Source organism: Herpailurus yagouaroundi, unplaced genomic scaffold (genome assembly GCF_014898765.1).
Source record: "Herpailurus yagouaroundi ecotype Mexico unplaced genomic scaffold, PumYag 162, whole genome shotgun sequence".
Lineage (NCBI taxonomy): Eukaryota > Metazoa > Chordata > Mammalia > Carnivora > Felidae > Herpailurus > Herpailurus yagouaroundi.
In genome coordinates this window covers 3,618,844-3,635,545 of record NW_024412403.1, presented here as the reverse complement: position 1 = coordinate 3,635,545, position 16,702 = coordinate 3,618,844, and the positions used below count along the sequence as shown (strand labels likewise).

The window sequence follows — 16,702 nt, the reverse complement described above, 5'->3', positions numbered from 1 at the left end:
CCCAGGTGGGATTGTGTAACATTCCTCGGGCACTCCTGGCTGCCCAAGAACAAAGGAAAGCGGAAAACAAATGGCTAACTGGTAGAGATCATCTTCCCGCACGACCTGAGTCTCCATCTATTTACAAATATCTTAGTAAATTACAAGAAAAAGGCAATCTTATCAATAGCTAATCTCCAGAAACCTAAAGACTCCGTTTCCTGGAGCCCCAACATCACCCCCTCCATTAGTGACGTAGGGAACAAAGGCAAGAAGGAAATGGCAGGTAAGATTAAATTTCCTTCTAACCTGCAGCCCATTGACAACCACTTGAGGCCGGCAGAGTCCAGCGTCTCTCCGGGAACTCCCTGCTGTCTTAATGCTAATGCTTTGCTAGAGGGAAAAACAACCTTAACTTGACAATAGCTAGGCCTCCATATCCTAGGAGTCTTCTTTAGCATATGAAAATCCTTCTGGGAACTTCCCCTTGACTTTACCTCCCTCAACTCCCAAGTATATAACCGGTCTCTTCTCAGGGTCTGGGGCAGCTCTTCCTTTCTTGGGTCCTGTCTTAACAAAATCACCTTTTTGCACCAAAGACGTCTTCAAGAATTCTTTCTTGGCCGTCAGCTCTGGACCCCACCATCACCCCCAAACCTCATCAGTGGGAAATCCCTAAATGATTGGTTATCAGTGCAAATTGGACTCCCTCTGGTTGGTCCTAAGCTGGAAGTAGGGAAAATGCTCAGTTATTAATCAAGTCCTGGCCAATTGTTACAGAAGTTATGGTTTGCTCCTAGACCAGCTGGTAGAGACAGAGGACTGACTGCCGACAAGCCTGACTTACAGCACACCGGCTTTTTGGGCTGGTTCCTATAAATAATGGGTTGGTTTCCTGGGCTGTAGCTTGTGCATCAGAGTTCTATTTTCCTATACGACTTGGCCATCATACATTTATACATCTGATTTCTAATGTGTTTTTGCAAGTTATACAAATAACTGTGTCAGCTTAAATCTAAATACTGTTGCTTTTTGAGATTTAGTACCTTCAGCAATAACAATAGCCCAATAGTTTTCTCTCTTTAAACCCATTTAAGTACTCAAAACAAATTGACCAAGTTCCAATTCTGGGTCCCCATGGCTTTGGTGACCTCAGGCAGTTCAGCTGCCCTCTGAGGCTCGGATTCCTATTTTGTAAACTGAGGAGAATATGCCCTTCTAATCTCAAAGAGGCGCCACGGGGACCAGAGATAATATTTTATTAACGTATTGTCATTTATTGTGATAGCTACATCATGTAAACAACAAAAATATTACCAAGAAATCACACATCCTTCATAGAAAGTTCCCTACACACCCACCCCAAGGTGGGTCGTTTGTTGTTGCTGTCAGAGTAGGGGAGGAGTGGCTGAGGAAACAGAGTTTGATCTTGCCCGACAGCCTTGTGGATGCCACATCCAAGAAGGAAAACATCCACAGATCTCCCAGGTCACACACACTTTGCAGGCCTTTCCTTCAGAAACAGTGGCAGAATGGAAGATGGCGATCTTAACCAAATCTCAGGCCCAAACACATCATTTACTGAACAAAGAAACAACTTACAAGCTGATTAACACACAAGACCCTACGATTAACATTATTTGTTAGTTGCAAAGAAAAAAAATTGTAAAAAAAAAAAGTCAGGTGTTTGGGATAAAGATGATTAAGATCTACTTTATGCTTGACGGTTGCCACACTGAGTACAATTGTGTCTTTTTATAATAAAACGTCAAAAATATTTTAATGTTAGACATCTGTGATGATAATAGTAACGGAAATAAATTTTTGCCTTTATGCATGTGAAACTGTCGGAAACTCAACTTTCAGATTTGCTCTAACAATGACAGTAACTACGGTTTGCTAAGTTCCAACTTGTGCTGGCAGTGTTCTGTTGTTGTTTTTAATTTTGTTTAATGTTTATTTATTTTTGAGGGGGGGGGAAGGGCAGAGAGGCAGAGACACAGAATGCGAAGCAGGCTGCAGGCTCGGAGCTGTCGGCACAGAGCCGGATGTGGGCCTCAGACTCACGAACCACGAGATCATGACACCAGCTGAAGTCAGACACTTAACCCGCTGAGCCACCCAGGCGCCCCTGGGCTGGTGGTGTTTTAAGAGTTTTATATGAATTATCTTATTAAACCCGTGCTGCCATTCCCCCACCATACAGTTAAGGAAAGGAAGCCACAGAGAGGTAAAGTCGTTGCTTGTGATCATAGAGCCAGCGGGGTTCAAAGCTCATACCCCTACTGCTTCCCAGATCTCTGATTTAAAGGAGTAACTATGGTTTTTGAGGACTGGTCTTAACCATCTACCAAGCAGAGAACCACTGGCTCAATACGCTTTAGATTGGAAAAAATACAGCAAGTGGCATAAACAAACCCTGTTCTGGATCACATCGTTAGTAAGCAGCTGGGTATCTGGCCATAGCACTGGTGAACCCTAAAATTTACAACTTTTGTCCCACGCACAGTAGTCAGAGTTCCCCCTCCCCCCATCTTTCAATCTACAGTAATTTCACTACACGGCAGGTTTAGCAAGTGTCCAAATAAAGCAATACCGGGTGACAGCAGGGCCGCCTCCCCAGCCTCCCACAGCAACACGGGACCTGATCCAAACTCCTCCTTCCAGAAGCGTTCCCTGGCTCAGATCAGGCTCTCTCCCTCGCAGGAGACCTGGGGAGTCCCGGGAAGACTTCATCGGGCCAAGCCGGTTCCTGGCAGCTTGACCCCTAACTCCCAGGTGACCCCGAAGTGCCCGGCGATCACAAGAGCAGCGCCCTCAAAGTCCGAAGGCCTTCAAAATGCTCGCTTAACTCATCCTTTGCCTTTCTTTGGGGGAACGAGGGGCAAAAAGGTGAGGCCATCACCAGGAGGGAAAAAAAGGAAGAAATCCTCCTCTACTCCTTCAAAACCTTTTCAGGGAGGCCCTTCCCGTAATTCTCCCGCAAGGGTCTCCCGTCGCGCCCCAGCCGGCCTTCCCCGACACCCGCCACCCGGCGTTTCCCATCATCCCCCAGGGAGCTCTTCCCAGCATCCCCCACGAGGGATTTCCCATCCACCCCCGCGGCGGGCTTGCGCAGAGGCGGCGCTCCGTGAAGACGGGCGGGCGCGGCCGGCGGGGCCTCGGGTGAGTGCGGACGGGGCGCGCCCACGGGTCCGCCCAGCTCCCTTTCTCGGGTAGGAAATCCTCTTCTGCCCCTTCCCCCCCGCGTGGGTGACGGAGGCCACCTCTCTACCCACCTACCCTCCTCCAAAACAAAGAACGAGAGCACAGGGGCCCGACTGGAGCGGGTGCCCCGAGCCCCTCGCGTGGGGGTGCTCCCGAGCAGGGGGGAGAGGGCTCTTGGAAGCCCTCCTGGGGGTCTGTTACCCAACCGTGCACACCTTTCTGACCCACTTCTGAGCGGAGGGCTGGAGGCCTGGCGGTTGCCATGGCAACTGGGGGAGTCCCCGAGCCGTCCCTTCTGAGCTCTTCAGGACCCTGCATGGGAAGCCCTAAGAACTGAGGACGGTGGGAGGCATGCCGGCAGGCCTGTTTTGTTGTGTTGCCTTTGCGGCAGCCGCTCAGAGAATAAGCAACAAAATGAACTGAGACCCATCTCAATTATGGAAACGTCAGGCTGTGTATTAAAATTGCTTATATTCTTGGAAACGTATGCATGTGTTACAGGTATACCCACATATGACCATACATGTACAGATATAGGTACGTAGATACAGATATGTGGGTATACAGATGTAGATGTATAGCTATTTTAAAAACGGGAGTTGCGGGGGCGCCTGGGTGGCTCAGTCGGTTAAGCCTCTGACTTGCTCAGGTCATGACCTTGTGGTTTGTGCGTTCAAGTCCCGCATCCCACCCAGAGCCTGGATCCCACTTTGGATTCTGTGTCTCCCTCTCTGTCTCTTCCTCCTCCACTCGCATTCTGTCTCGTTGTCTCTCAAAAATAAAGAATGAAAAAACATTCTAAAATAGGAATTGCAACTTTTTTTTTTTTTTTTTTAGAAGGAGGGGGAAGGGCAGAGAGAGAGAGAGGAAGAGACAGAATCCCAAGCAGGTTCCACGCTGTCAGTGTGGAGCCTGACACAGGGGTCGATCTCACAAACTGTGAAATCATGACCTCAGCCAAAGTCGAGTCATTTAACCCAATTAAGCTACCCAGCCCCCCCTCCAACAGATAGATATTTTAAAAACAGGAATTGCAAGTTCTTTTTTTTTTAATTTTTTTTTTTAACGTTTATTTATTTTTTTGGGACAGAGAGAGACAGAGCATGAACGGGGGAGGGGCAGAGAGAGAGGGAGACACAGAATCAGAAACAGGCTCCAGGCTCTGAGCCATCAGCCCAGAGCCCGACGCGGGGCTCGAACTCATGGACCGCGAGATCGTGACCTGGCTGAAGTCGGACGCTTAACCGACTGCGCCACCCAGGCGCCCCTGCAAGTTCTTTTTTTTAAAAAATAAAAGATTTTAGGGGCGCCTGGGTAGCTCAGTTGGTTAAGCCTCAGACTTTGGCTCAGGTCATGATCTCACAGTTCGTAGGTTCAAGCTCCGCGTCAAGCTCTGTGCTGACGGCTCAGAGCCTGGAGCTTGTTTAGGATTCTGTATCTCCCTCTCTCTCTGCCCCTCGCCTGCTGGCGCTCTCTCTCTCTTTCTCTCTGTCTCAAAAATAAATAAACATTAAAAAAAAATAAAAATAAGACTTTTAATGACATTTAGTGGATAGGAGTCAGATGCAGGGTTGGAACCCTAGCTCTGTTTACTTCTTTCTGGTCAGTTTGTCCATGTTTAAAATGGAGATCTAGCTAACTGCCCTCTTAGGGCCGTTGCCATGTCTGAATAAAATGTTTCTGATGAGCTCAGCCCAGTGGGGAGTGCTTAGTAAATGAAAGCTATTATTTTTTTTTTAATTTTTTTTAACGTTTATTTATTTTTGAGACAGAGAGAGACAGAGCATGAACGGGGGAGGGTCAGAGAGAGAGGGAGACACAGAATCCGAAGAAGGCTCCAGGCTCTGAGCTGTCAGCACAGAGCCCGACGCGGGGCTCGAACTCACGGACCGTGAGATCATGACCCGAGCCGAAGTCGGACGCCCAACCGACTGAGCCACCCAGGCGCCCCTGCAAGCTATTATTAATAAGTATTCTGTGTTAACTGTGTAGTAAGCTAAGCACCTTCTATCGGTAGGTCTTTGGTGAACTTTTGACTCCAATTTATCTTAATTATCTTCAATTGTCGTTTCTTCCTAAAGAGGGATCAAACTGCCGAGGTGTCAGCCAGGTAATTGTGAGGATCAGAGTTAGGCTGTGATGAAGAGATTTCACTGAATATGCTCGTATTCATTAGTGCTAATACACCTGAGGGCAGGAAGAGACTGCAGTTTCTGGAAATATATAGACATGTAGGTTCTCTTTTTAACATTTATTTCTTTATTTTGAGAGAGAGAGCGTGAGCAGGAGAGGGGCAGAGGGGGGGGGGGAGACAGAATCCCAAGCAGGCTCTGTGCTATCAGCGCAGAGCCCAAGGTGGGGCTGCACTTCAGGAGCCATGAGATCATGACCTGAGCCGGAAACTGAGATTCAGACACCTAACTGTGAGCCGCCCAGGCTGCCCTTGACTTGTAGATTCTTAAGCGCAAGTGGCTCTTTGAACAGCTTGAAGTCATGCCTCTCTCATGCAGATGGCAGTCAGCAAAGAAGAAACAAACAGACACACCTGCCTGAGTTATGTGCTTTAATGAGGGATGTTGAGAATCGTGTCATCAAGAGACAAAAACGAATTCCTGACCACCCAGGAAGCGAAACCATTCAGTAATGTGCATGGGGGGGCGGGGAGGTTAGTGGAGTCAGCCGGGGTGGAGGCGAGATGTCTGGAAATTGTGCAGACTGGCCTTGTCTGCTGGACAGCAACTCAGGGGAAGAGCTGCGGCTCCTCTGTGCTCTGCTCTCACCACCCAGCACACAGTAAGCGTTCAGTCAACACAAGCTGATCAAACTGAATGTTAGGTATCATTTTGCAACAGCACTGGAAGTTACGCAACACTTGGAAAAGAGAAAGAAGAGGAAAGTACATCCAGTTTTTATTCTTTTTTTCTTCTGCTTTATGAGCTGGGTTTTTTACCCCTCTGAAATCAGGTTTGATTTCCCAGGGGCCCTCTCAGTACATTCGTGAAGTAATTGTAGCAGTGTGTGTGTGTGTGTGTGTGTGTGTGTGTGTGCGGGGCCCCTGGGTTGGGTACTAGGGGGCTCTGAGGAAAGGAGGAAAATGTGGAGACCATTTAGGACGAATTCAACATTAATCTATGCTATGAAAAAAAAATTACCAAAACTCTGATGCTTCGTGGCTTCATCTTGGACCCCTATTCTAAAAAAGATGTCACTCCTCTGTCCTAGTGGATATGTAAGATGGGTCCTACTCTGCCGTCACAGATGACGTTGGTGTGGCCAGTGATGGTGGAGGGAGATCTCCAGGGACAAGGGGCTGCACCCTGCAGGACCTAAGGATGCATCAGGCTCTCTGAGCAAGGTGCAGGGAGGAGCCTGCGAGCTGAGTGACTTCTGCCGCGACGAGGCTTGTCCTGCCCAACTTGCAGAAAGGTCATGAGAACCAAAGATAATGAGGATGAGATGCTCTGGAAACGCCCCGTGCGGTAGAAATGGAACGTGTATATTTCGCTCGGGCTTTTAAATCACTGACCACATACTCTTCGCTCCGTCCGGAAGAATCCGGAAGAATAACGTGTTCCCACATGCCAGCGATGTAGCAAAGTGATGCAGTGGTCACCCTGAACCCACTCCCCCAAATGAAGAAATGTATCCGTGTGAATATCTGCGTGCATAGGTCTCTGTCCACACCTCAAATCCACCTGTGTGCGATTTGGTTGTGTGCGGGTTGAGGGTTCACCAACCAGAGGGAGGAACGTGGAGACTAAATGCGCACTACCGTGTTGCCTCCTAGAATGGCCGGCCCCGCCCCGCTCTCCAGCCCGGCGACTGCTGCCCGCCGAACCCGTGCCTACTGTAAGTCATTTCTCTCCTTTGCTAATTTGATGGGCAAAAGGGCATCTCATGGTGCTTTTACTTTGCATTTCCCGGAGTGTTCGTGAGGACAAGCACTTTTCCGCCAAAGGCTTATTCTTCACCTACATGAGCTACTGTTAATTTTTTAGATCATTTTTCTCCAGGACGCCCTCCTAGATCAGTATATGCTGTTCTCTCTTTCTGAAACGCGATTCCCGGTTCTCATGTTTCTCTTCACCTTGAATACCCTACCCAGACGCAGCCTCCTGGGGGGCTGCTTTCCTACCTGCTTCGAGCCCCTGGGTCCCCCTCCCTTCTGTTGCGTTCCTGCCACAATCGTGACTGGTGCCTCCAGGTCTGCCTCCCTAAGTGCTCCCAGGGCCTTGACCCCCATAGTCTAGCACAGAGCCTGATACAAGGTCAAGGCTCAAATTATTAAAAATTACTAAGTGTTTTTTGCAAAGTGGGTAAAATGCAGTGAAGTATAAAGAAGAAAGGAAAGACTACCAGGAACCTTGCCTCCCAGGTCCGGCCGTTCCTGGCATTTTGGCGTGAATCCTTCCAGGCTTTTTAAATGCACAGATATTTGCACTTGATGGGAATGCTTTCATTTCTCACTTGCCATTACCATGTACCTTCTATGGCACACGTGTCAGAGCTTCTTCAGAAGTGTTTGAAATTTTTTTTAATGTTTATTTTTGAGAGAGACAGAGGCAGAATGCAAGTGGGTTGGGGCAGAGAGAGAGAGGGAGACACAGAATCCGAAGCAGGCTCCAGGCTCTGAGCTGTCAGCACAGAGCCTGACGCGGGACTCAAAGTCATGAGCTGTGAGATCATGACCTGAGCCGAAGTCGGACACTCAACCGACTGAGCCACCCAGGCGCCCCACTTCAGAAGTGTTTTAAATGACCAAACAATGTTTTGCCTTGAGGATATGTCAAAATTATCTTCATTCAGTCAAGGTTTGATAAAAGAATGAGTGGAAATGTTTTATACAAGTTTGAAGGAGGTATGGAGCATTCCTTAAGGAGATTATACTCCTTTACGTTTTTAAGGAAATACCTTTTCAGCTGTCTTTTCTGGGCACCCCCTTCAATCCCTACTCTGGAGCGACCATCAAAAGTGCTTCCTCGGCTCTGGGTGCGAGCCTCGCATCTGCTTCGGGCCCCGGTATACCTGCGTGTAACTGTGTCTGTCTCTCCCTCCCGGGCCTGGTCTTTAATGATCCAGCTGCTAGGAGAAGCCTCTAAAAGGCTGGGGGCCAAGCACAGTTAGTAGTCAGGAGAGCTGCGGGATCATTTCCCTCCTCCTCCACAAAGAGGAGAGCCACAGAGGGTTGAAACACCACGTGAGCACTACAACTTGGCACTGAAATCCTGGCTGGGACCCCCTGTGGGCCACCCCGGGGGCCCTGGTCGCCACCCGTGCCACTGCCGCCGTTTCTGGCAAAAGGGGCAGGTTCTCAGCGTGGGGACCCTAGAAGTTTCCCCACCGAAACGGGATGGAAATGTAAAATCCCACGTCTATTAAGCAAGGTCAGTTGGGCGAAGACGGCTTCATCTCACCAGCGCGCTCCTTTGATTGGCTCCGTAGAATGTTCAGAATCCTGTTTGATTCACAAAAGTTGGGATATCAACAAAATGCATGATTGTTTTTTCTAAAGCACTTTTAACATTTTTTTAAGTTAAAACTAGAAAATGTGTAACCTGTTTAAGGATCTTTGGGGGGGTTTGGGGGTTTCGTGGCTTGAGGTTCTCTGTTGTTTCATGCCAGCTAGATGGTCAGCGCCCTGTCCTTGCCCTCTGTGTAACAGGGACAGTGTCTTACACAGAGAAGTGCTCAGTGACCCTGCCTTAGAGGAGGAAACACTGAGGTATAAACACGTTCAGGAACATTCCACAGTGGCACATCCAGTAAGTGCTGATCGGCCCAGCGGTGATCGCGAGGAGCCTGCTTGCGGGAGGAAGGTGGGCACAGGCAGCCGGGCCACTCTTTGGTACCCGGCCACTGACGTGTCACACTGCACGTCCCCTCACAGATGCGCCCGTGTCTGCCAGCAGGGGGATGGCTGTGAAGGAACACATAGGCGCCCTGTAGCACATTTGGTTTTAAAACCTCTATTAGCTCTATGCCCCCGAGCCGAACCTTAACACGACTTACGTTAAAGATTGGGGGCAGGAAGTCAAATTCCATTTTTATTTTATTTTAATTTAAACATTTTTTAGGATTCTTTATTTATTTCAAGAGAGACCGAGACGGTGTGATTAGGGAGGGGCAGAGAGCGAATCCCAAGCAGGCTCCTTACCGTCAGCGCAGAGCCCAACGTGGGGCTCAGACTTACGAAACTGTGAGATCTTGACCCGAGCTGAAACCAAGAGTCGGACACTTGACCGACCGAGCCACCCAGGTGCCCCGAACTCCATTTTTAGAAGAAACTGGCAAACCCACAAAATAAGCTGCAGAGAGGGACTATGTAGTTCCCTCTTACCCAGCGCCCAGTGTGTGTCTGGGAACCGTTACGCATTCGTGCCGATGTGCTGTGTTTGCCAGTATTTACGGTGGAGCCACTGCACGCTTGTGACCAGTCAGTGTCCAGGGTTCAGCCAGGGTCCCCTGTGTGCCGGGCTCGATTCTAGGTGCTAAGGATTCACGGTGGACAAACAGGTAAAAAAAACCATCTCTACCCAGGTGCCATCCTAACACGTGACCTCCTTCGCCCTCACGTCAGCCCCAGGGAACCACGGGTGAGAGCTGGCGCTCGGGAGGGTAAGGCGATGTTCCCAGGGTGCCCCTCCAGTAAGGACGGGGCGCCGCCGTCCATTCTGTTCGTTAGCAACAACGCGGATAATTGAGCAGAGAGCACCTCGCTCACCGCCGAGCGCCCCAGAGCTGCCAGAGTTCTGAGTTTTTGATGAGTGCAGATAAAATGAAGCTTCTCTTCTCCGAGTTAAGTGAGCCCCGCTGATTCTACCTCTCTCACAATGGTTCATGCTTGGATGCTTCCTCAAGCTCCGAAGCCCAGAATCGCCAGAGCTGTCTCCAGGGAGGCCTTCTCTGGGAACGTCTGCCTCTGCTCCTTCCCTGGAGCGTCCTGGCCTCACCTCCCGGTTCCCGTTCCGCAGACTCGAGTTCTCTTGGACTGGAGGCCCTTGTTTTAAGCCTTACTTCTCATCGCAACCCCAGCCCCCCGAGCACAGGGCTTATTTTACACACAGTAGGGTCTCATTCTCCCGTTCTTGGTCATGAAGGACAGAACCTCCCAGTAGGTGGAGTGACTCCTCCCCGCAAATTGGGGGGGGGGGTGACAAAAGCTGACCCCTCAGGTCGGATCTGCCCACCCTCGTCCTCCCTCGGGGCCACTCGGGTCACAGACACTCTCACTCCACGCGCACAGATTGGCACCAATAGAAATTCGTGATCTCGTTATTTTCTGTCTCTCGGCACCTGCTGCCCTCCCCCAGCGATTGCTGCCCTTCCGCTAAATCCTCTGGATTGTCCCCAAACACCAGAGGCCACCTCCTCCCTCTTCACTTTCAGCCCCCGACTTTACCTTCTGCAAGAAGGGAGAGCAGATAACTCTCACCTCCCGCCTTCCCGCCCACAAAATGATCTCTGTCTCCATCTGTCCCGTCCCCATCCCGAGGCTCATTCCTCCGCGCGTTTTGGATTCCTGTCTTTCTGCCCCTGGAGGGCCCTGTGTCCTTTAAGCTGACAGCCCCCAGTCCTGTGCGTATGGACTCCCACTCCCTCTGGTGGCTTCTGTAGGACGGTGTCTCCTGAGAGAAGTGGCTGGTTCCGGGTCTGGGGCAGACGTGTGAGGTGAGCCCAGAACGTGTTGTCACACTAGAAAGCAAGGACGCTATCGGGACCAGGTCGTGGCGGAAGGAGTCGGGAGCCAACGAGAAGAGGCCGGAACGGGTGAATGAGGGGGGCGAGGCAGCGGGTCAGAGCACAGCCAGCGCCGGCCACCATGCGCGTAACAAAAGGGCAAAACAAAGCGGGAAGAAACTGGTGGGGAAGAATGCTAGAAGACCTACACCTTATTTTGCAAACTGGCCACTAAGGAGTTCCGCATTTATTCCTCCTTGCCTGTATGCACCGCGCCTCAGAGCTAAATAATTGGTGAGGGGAGGCCCGTCCTTGTGGACGCATGCTGCCCACAGGAAGACGTCACGGGGTGAGGACCTCACAGTTTCACTGCTCCTGCGATTCCCACCCCCGGTGACTAACCGGCTCGGGCCGGGGACATCTGCTGTCGTGCTTGCTGTGCTCCTCACTGCCCGAATCTGCCCCTGCCTCGAGGCCTCGCCACCCAGCTCAGGAAGGGCAGGGAGCAAAAACGACATGTTGGGACCACATCGCGAAGACGGAATCTGCACCGCACGGTGTGGGAGGCTGCGGGACAGACGGCCCGGACTCTGCGACCAGAGCGCGGGGGCAGAGACGGAGGTGCAGGGCAAACCTCCAGATGGGGAGACCTGGGGGACACATCAGGACAAGGCGCATGTGGACTGTTTGGAACCCCATTTAAAAACAGACACGATAGCGGGGTGCCTGCCGGGGTGGCTCAGTCAGTTAAGCGTTGACTCTGGATTTAGGCTCGGGTCATGGTATCACGGTTCCTGGGTTCAAGCCCCGCGTTGGACTGCACAGGCAGCATGGAGCCTGCTTGGGATTCTCCCTCTCCCTCTCTCTGCTCCTCCCTTGCTCTCTCTCTCCCTCTCTCTCTCTCTCTCTCTCCCTCAAATGGACACACTTTAAAAACAAATACAATAGTGAGAATGTAGGGAGTCAGGGAGGACAGAGCACAGGCTGGGTATTTGATGCTATTATGGGGATTATTCTTGTTTGGGGAGTCACGACGATGGGGTGGTGGTGGTGTTTAAAACCCTATGTTTTAGAGATACATCCTGAAAATTTGCCGATGAAATACGGCCGTGTCTGGGATTTGCGGCAGAATGGTCCTGGGATGGGAAGGGGGTCGACAGAAGGAGGAGGCGCAGTCGGCCGCGTGTTGGCAGTGGATGAAGTGCAGGATGGGCCCACGGGCTTCACTCTCATGTCCTGTCCCCTTCCACCTGTGCTTGGAAACGTCCAGACGCCTCAAACGTGCCCTTCCTCCTCCCCGGGTCCTCCTCCAGCTTTGGGTCCTTCTCTCTCCTCCCAGGCTCAGCAAACCCTCCTGAAATGCTCTGTCTGCTTTATGTGGCCTCTGCTTCCTGCTCCCACTCAGTCCCCTACGAAGGTCTGCCCGCCCCCCTGGAAGCTTCAGTCCCCACCTTCTGGGCCAAGCCTGTAAACCCTGACTCCTGTGCTGCATCTGGCCCTCTCCCTCCCCTTCTGGAAACTGCCTTCCTTGGGCCCTTGGACATCACCGCCTGCCGGCCTCTCCCACCACTGTGTCCGCGGCTTCCAGCTTCTCCTCTCTGTCCGGCCCCTAAATGTTGGCCCCCCTGGGTTCCGTCTTAGCCTCCTGCCTGGGCGAGCTTCTCCGCTGCTGTGCATTGCTGTCCACACCCAGCCGCCCCCACCAGCCTGGGATTCTTCCAGAGACTCTAAAACCACACATCCAGCCCCGGTCAGCATCTGCACTGACGGGTCCCCTGGGCCAAATGCTCAACAAGTACAAATATGTTCCTCTCCCACCTGCCCCCCAAGTCTGTGTCCCGCATCCGTGTCTCCCTAGTGACTCCGCCACTCACTTAGCTGCCCAAGTCGGGCATGTGGGGGCCAGCCCCGGCTCCTATCTCTCCATTGCCTCCTTCCTCTGGTCTCGTAGATCTTTCTCCAACCCGTGCTCCCCAGCAGCCATATCTCGGGCCCAGACAGCCACAGGAGCGGCTCTCTTGCACCCTGTATGCCCCCTGTTATCACGTGTAACAGCGCTGTGATCGCTGGTTATCTGTGTGACATGTTCCCTAGCCGGGTGCTCTCTGAGCATCACGTCTGTCTCTGCCTCCCAGAGCCGTGCTGTGGCAGTGGGGCCCCGTCGCCTCTGCCTGCCTCTTGGCTTGGGTCAGTGGGAGAGTAGGACTTGAGAGAGAGGACTGCTCACTCCCTGCTCGGTCCCTGCCAGGCCACCGCCAGACAGCAGTCACCCCCGCTCCCAAGCCCCAGCCCCCTCCTGCCGAGCACCTCTGGCCACAGCCTCAGCTCCGCCTGCCGTGCGTGCCAGCAGCTTCCTGATGTTGCTAGCCTAAGGATGCATTCCCCCATTGGTTTCCCTACACCCTGTGCCCTGCTCGAACTTACGGAACGCCCCCCGTACCAGGCTCTGCCCCTGCCGCACACATCCTCGTCCTTGCTGGAGCCTCAGAACGTGACCTGACGTGAAAATGAGGCTGCAGATGTAAATAGTTAGGATGAGGTCATGTTGGAGCGGGGTGCGCCCGAAATCCAACGACTGGTGTCCTCGTAAGAGGGGAGACATGGGGACGCAGCGCGACGACCGGTAGCTCGGAGCCTGGCGTCCGCAAGCCGAGAAACCCCGGGATTGCCGGCAACCCCGGAAGCTAAGAGAAAGGCCCGAAGCAGATTCTTCCCTGGAGGCTTCAGAGGGAGCACAGCCTTGATCTTAGACTTCCGGCCTCCAGAGCTGGGAGACCATAAACTTCGGCCGTTCGAAGCTACCCAGTTTGAGGTACTTGGTCACGGCGGCCCTAAGAAATGCCCCTTCCTCACGCTCACGTCGATTTGCTTTGGAGCGCACCTGGCCTCTTGCTCTATGAACTTTTCAGAGTCAAGGCCCCTTGCTGACTTGGAGGCCTCAGTGCCTGGCACAGGGCTGGCCGCTCTAGGCAAGCAGTAAGCATCTGTTGGATAAGAAAGAGCTTGCCCCTCGTTTGGTCTGTGGCTCTTTCACCGAAATAGCATCAAAACATTGACAGCAAGCATGGAAGTTTGGGGTTAAAGCAGAGGCCATTCCCCCCCCCCCCCCACCAGGCGAGGTGTGTTCAGCTGACCAGCCCCAAGTCTGGCCGCCCTGGGTTCGTCCGTGTGGAGCCCTGGTCCTTGGCTGTGTCAGTGGCCCCCCGAGGGCACACCGCCTGTGGCCTGGCGCGCCTGGTCATGGTTTGGAAATGCTGGGTATGAGAAGTTCAAGTGCATTGGAATTCTTTCTGTTCTCCTAAGAAATTTCCACATGACGTGTCAATGAAAGAGAAGGAAGAGCTGTTAGATTCTTTACAATTTCAACTGTTGTAAGATCTGCGATGGCAACAAAGGGCTTTAAAATTATCTGGTCGCACAAAGAAAGCGTCTCAGTGGTGACGTGCAGCTGCACCCTCCGTCCAGGACCTGCGTGCGGCGTCTTCACCGTCAAGCCCGGTGCGTTCTCATCGTGAAGCAGTCACGGGTTTTCATTTCAAAGTGTGACCTGTCTGATTTGGGGAGTTTGACACAAATTGATTATGTCCCCTAATACATTTTTAGGTGTTTCTTATGATCGCATACCCGATTAATATTTTATAAAAGATAAATATTGTCATCGTTTCTAAAATTAAAAGACTAACACTCTCAGCAAACACCATGAAGACCGCCCCGGCTCCCTCCGGTTTTTCCGTGTGCCACACAAATACCACTTTCTCTGAGAGGAGATGTTGTGAACACCGTCAGGAGACGCCATCCCTGTGGCACCGCACTCCTTCACGCGGCTGGCAAACAGAGACTGGTGTCTTCTGAGTCAGGGCTGGACCCCGAGAATCTCTCCAACCCCAGGCCGGGGGCCAGGAGGTAGATTTAGAAATAACTGGGACCAGTTCCTGGTGATAAGTCAGGATAAACTGGTCTCTACTGCCCCCAGGAAACGCAGCGCAGACTAGGAAGACGGAGAGAGTGGATCCAGCTCGCAGAGTTTGAGCCCACCGGGACCGGCTGAGGTCGGAGGGCAAGGCAGAAACGGCCTTGTGTGGGAGAAAGCACGCCTCTTGGAAGTGACAAAGCTTGGGCAGGAAGCTGTAAGCGCGGGTCAGGCCTGTTGTCCCGCTACTAAAGGACCAGGTCGTGTTCCTGCGGGCCAAGGGGCGTCGTGAAGGGTTTTCGTTGGGAATGACAGGATCCCAGCTGCTTCAGGAGGGCGATTTGGTGCAGCTGGGAGAGTGGGTGCCTGAGGGAGAGCCTAGAAGTGGGGGGACGGGACAGATGATGCACACGTTCAGTGACAGACAAGGAGCCCTGAGCAGACCCTGCAGGAGTACCAGAGGAGGGGTGACCTAGGACGAGCTGGGAGCCACACTGGGCGGGTTTGGGGCTCACTCAGAACGGAGAGTCAGGAAAGGGAGAAGGGACTGGCAGACAGAGACCCTGCCAAAGGGAGAGAGACGTTGAGGGGCCTGCGGCCATCCCCAGCAGGTGTCCTGTGGCCGAACCCCGGGGCCACCTGCAGCCGGCACGTTTCCTTTCTGCATGGAGAACCTTTGCAAAAGCCAAGTAGGCCGTGCGTTGGACACAAGTCAACTCAGCCAACAGAAAAGGATAACCGTGTTCTAGAAACAGAACGGGGCCCCAGGGGAAACCGCGAGCCTGGCAGGGGAGGAGGGAGCTGGCCCGAGGGAGATGTTGGGCGGGGCAGGGCAGGTCGGTGAGGGCCGCTGTCCCTACAGACCTCAAGGTTTTCACAGGGAGGCCCTGGATTGTTTTAGCCCTAAGCATTGTTTTTAGTTTTAGCTGGGGGCAGCCACTTCCTGGAATTTCATCAGCAAGATGTGTTTTCTGCTGCGCTTTGCTCTTCCTGGGAGGTGCTCCTCTGGGAGTTGGGCTTGGATGCTCTGTGCCTACAGAGGGTGCTCTGTGGGTGCTGTAGGAACATCATGGGGCCCTCTGGCGGCTGCCCAAGGTCAGTTGTGGGCCAAAAGTGAGAGCGGGATGCAGAGGACAATTGTTGGGGCGGGGCGGGGGGGGGGGGGCACGGGGACCATGTGTGAAGACACCAGCAAGTGCAAACGGGTGCAGGTGACTGGAGCCAGGCTGGGCTTGTCCGGCTAACCCTGTGAGCTGCCGTGGGTCATGCGCATCCAGACGTGATAAAAGAAGGCTCAGCAGAGCCTCTCCGTGGACCCCACTTTCACTTAATACAATGCTACTTTCCTGATTCTGACCCTTGAGAAGGGACTATAGGAATAAAGGCCAGTAGCCCAAGGCACGCCCTTTTTAGCGCTGGGCCTTCCCGCGGGACGCGTCGCTTTGTCTCTTTGCTGCTGGTCGGCAAGATCTACCTTGAGGACTAAGGGCCCAGGGTGGGACTCCCCGTTGGCCGGTGGAGAACAAGCCAATGAATGCCCGTGAGCCGGCCGGCAGGTGCAAGGACACAGGACGGCCGCCGAAATACGCCCGGGGGGATGGCCTGGGGGCCCCCGCAGCCGGCGGGCCGGCAGCGCCGCTCGCGTGGGGGCGCCCCCGGGGCTGTTTGGGACCCTGGACGCGCCCCGGGGCCCGGGCTGAGGCGTGGATCGAGGGAGGGAGGGGAGGATCGGAGGAGGGGGATGAGCCGGAGAGGGAGGGCCGCGCCTCCCGCCGCCGCCCGGGCCCCGGCGCCCCACGGCCCGCAGGAAAGTGAAAGGGGCGGCGGGGCCGGCGGGGCCTCCGTGCGCCGCCCCAGGAAGTCGCGAGCAGGAAGCGCCCGCGGCGGCCGGGTCGGGCTGCGGCGCAGGTGAGGCACGGGGACAGGGCT

General features: G+C 53.3%; 1 protein-coding gene across 6 annotated transcripts in view; it reads left to right on the top strand.

Annotated features, from left to right (window-relative positions):
* SLC37A1 (solute carrier family 37 member 1) overlaps window positions 1–16,702 on the top strand; it is an 87,281-nt gene that overhangs the window by 1,394 nt on the left and 69,185 nt on the right. Inside the window, exon 1 of one of the 6 annotated variants that reach the window (XM_040483841.1) lies at window positions 3,076–3,144. The exons of 1 other annotated variant lie outside the window; for it this stretch is intronic. The gene's annotated coding sequence lies outside the window, so the exon portion shown is untranslated. Of the gene's footprint in view, window positions 1–3,075; window positions 3,145–6,973; window positions 7,036–16,559; window positions 16,682–16,702 lie in introns of those variants that run through there. 4 more of the 6 variants (XM_040483844.1, XM_040483842.1, XM_040483840.1 and 1 more) reach the window with 4 other exon arrangements.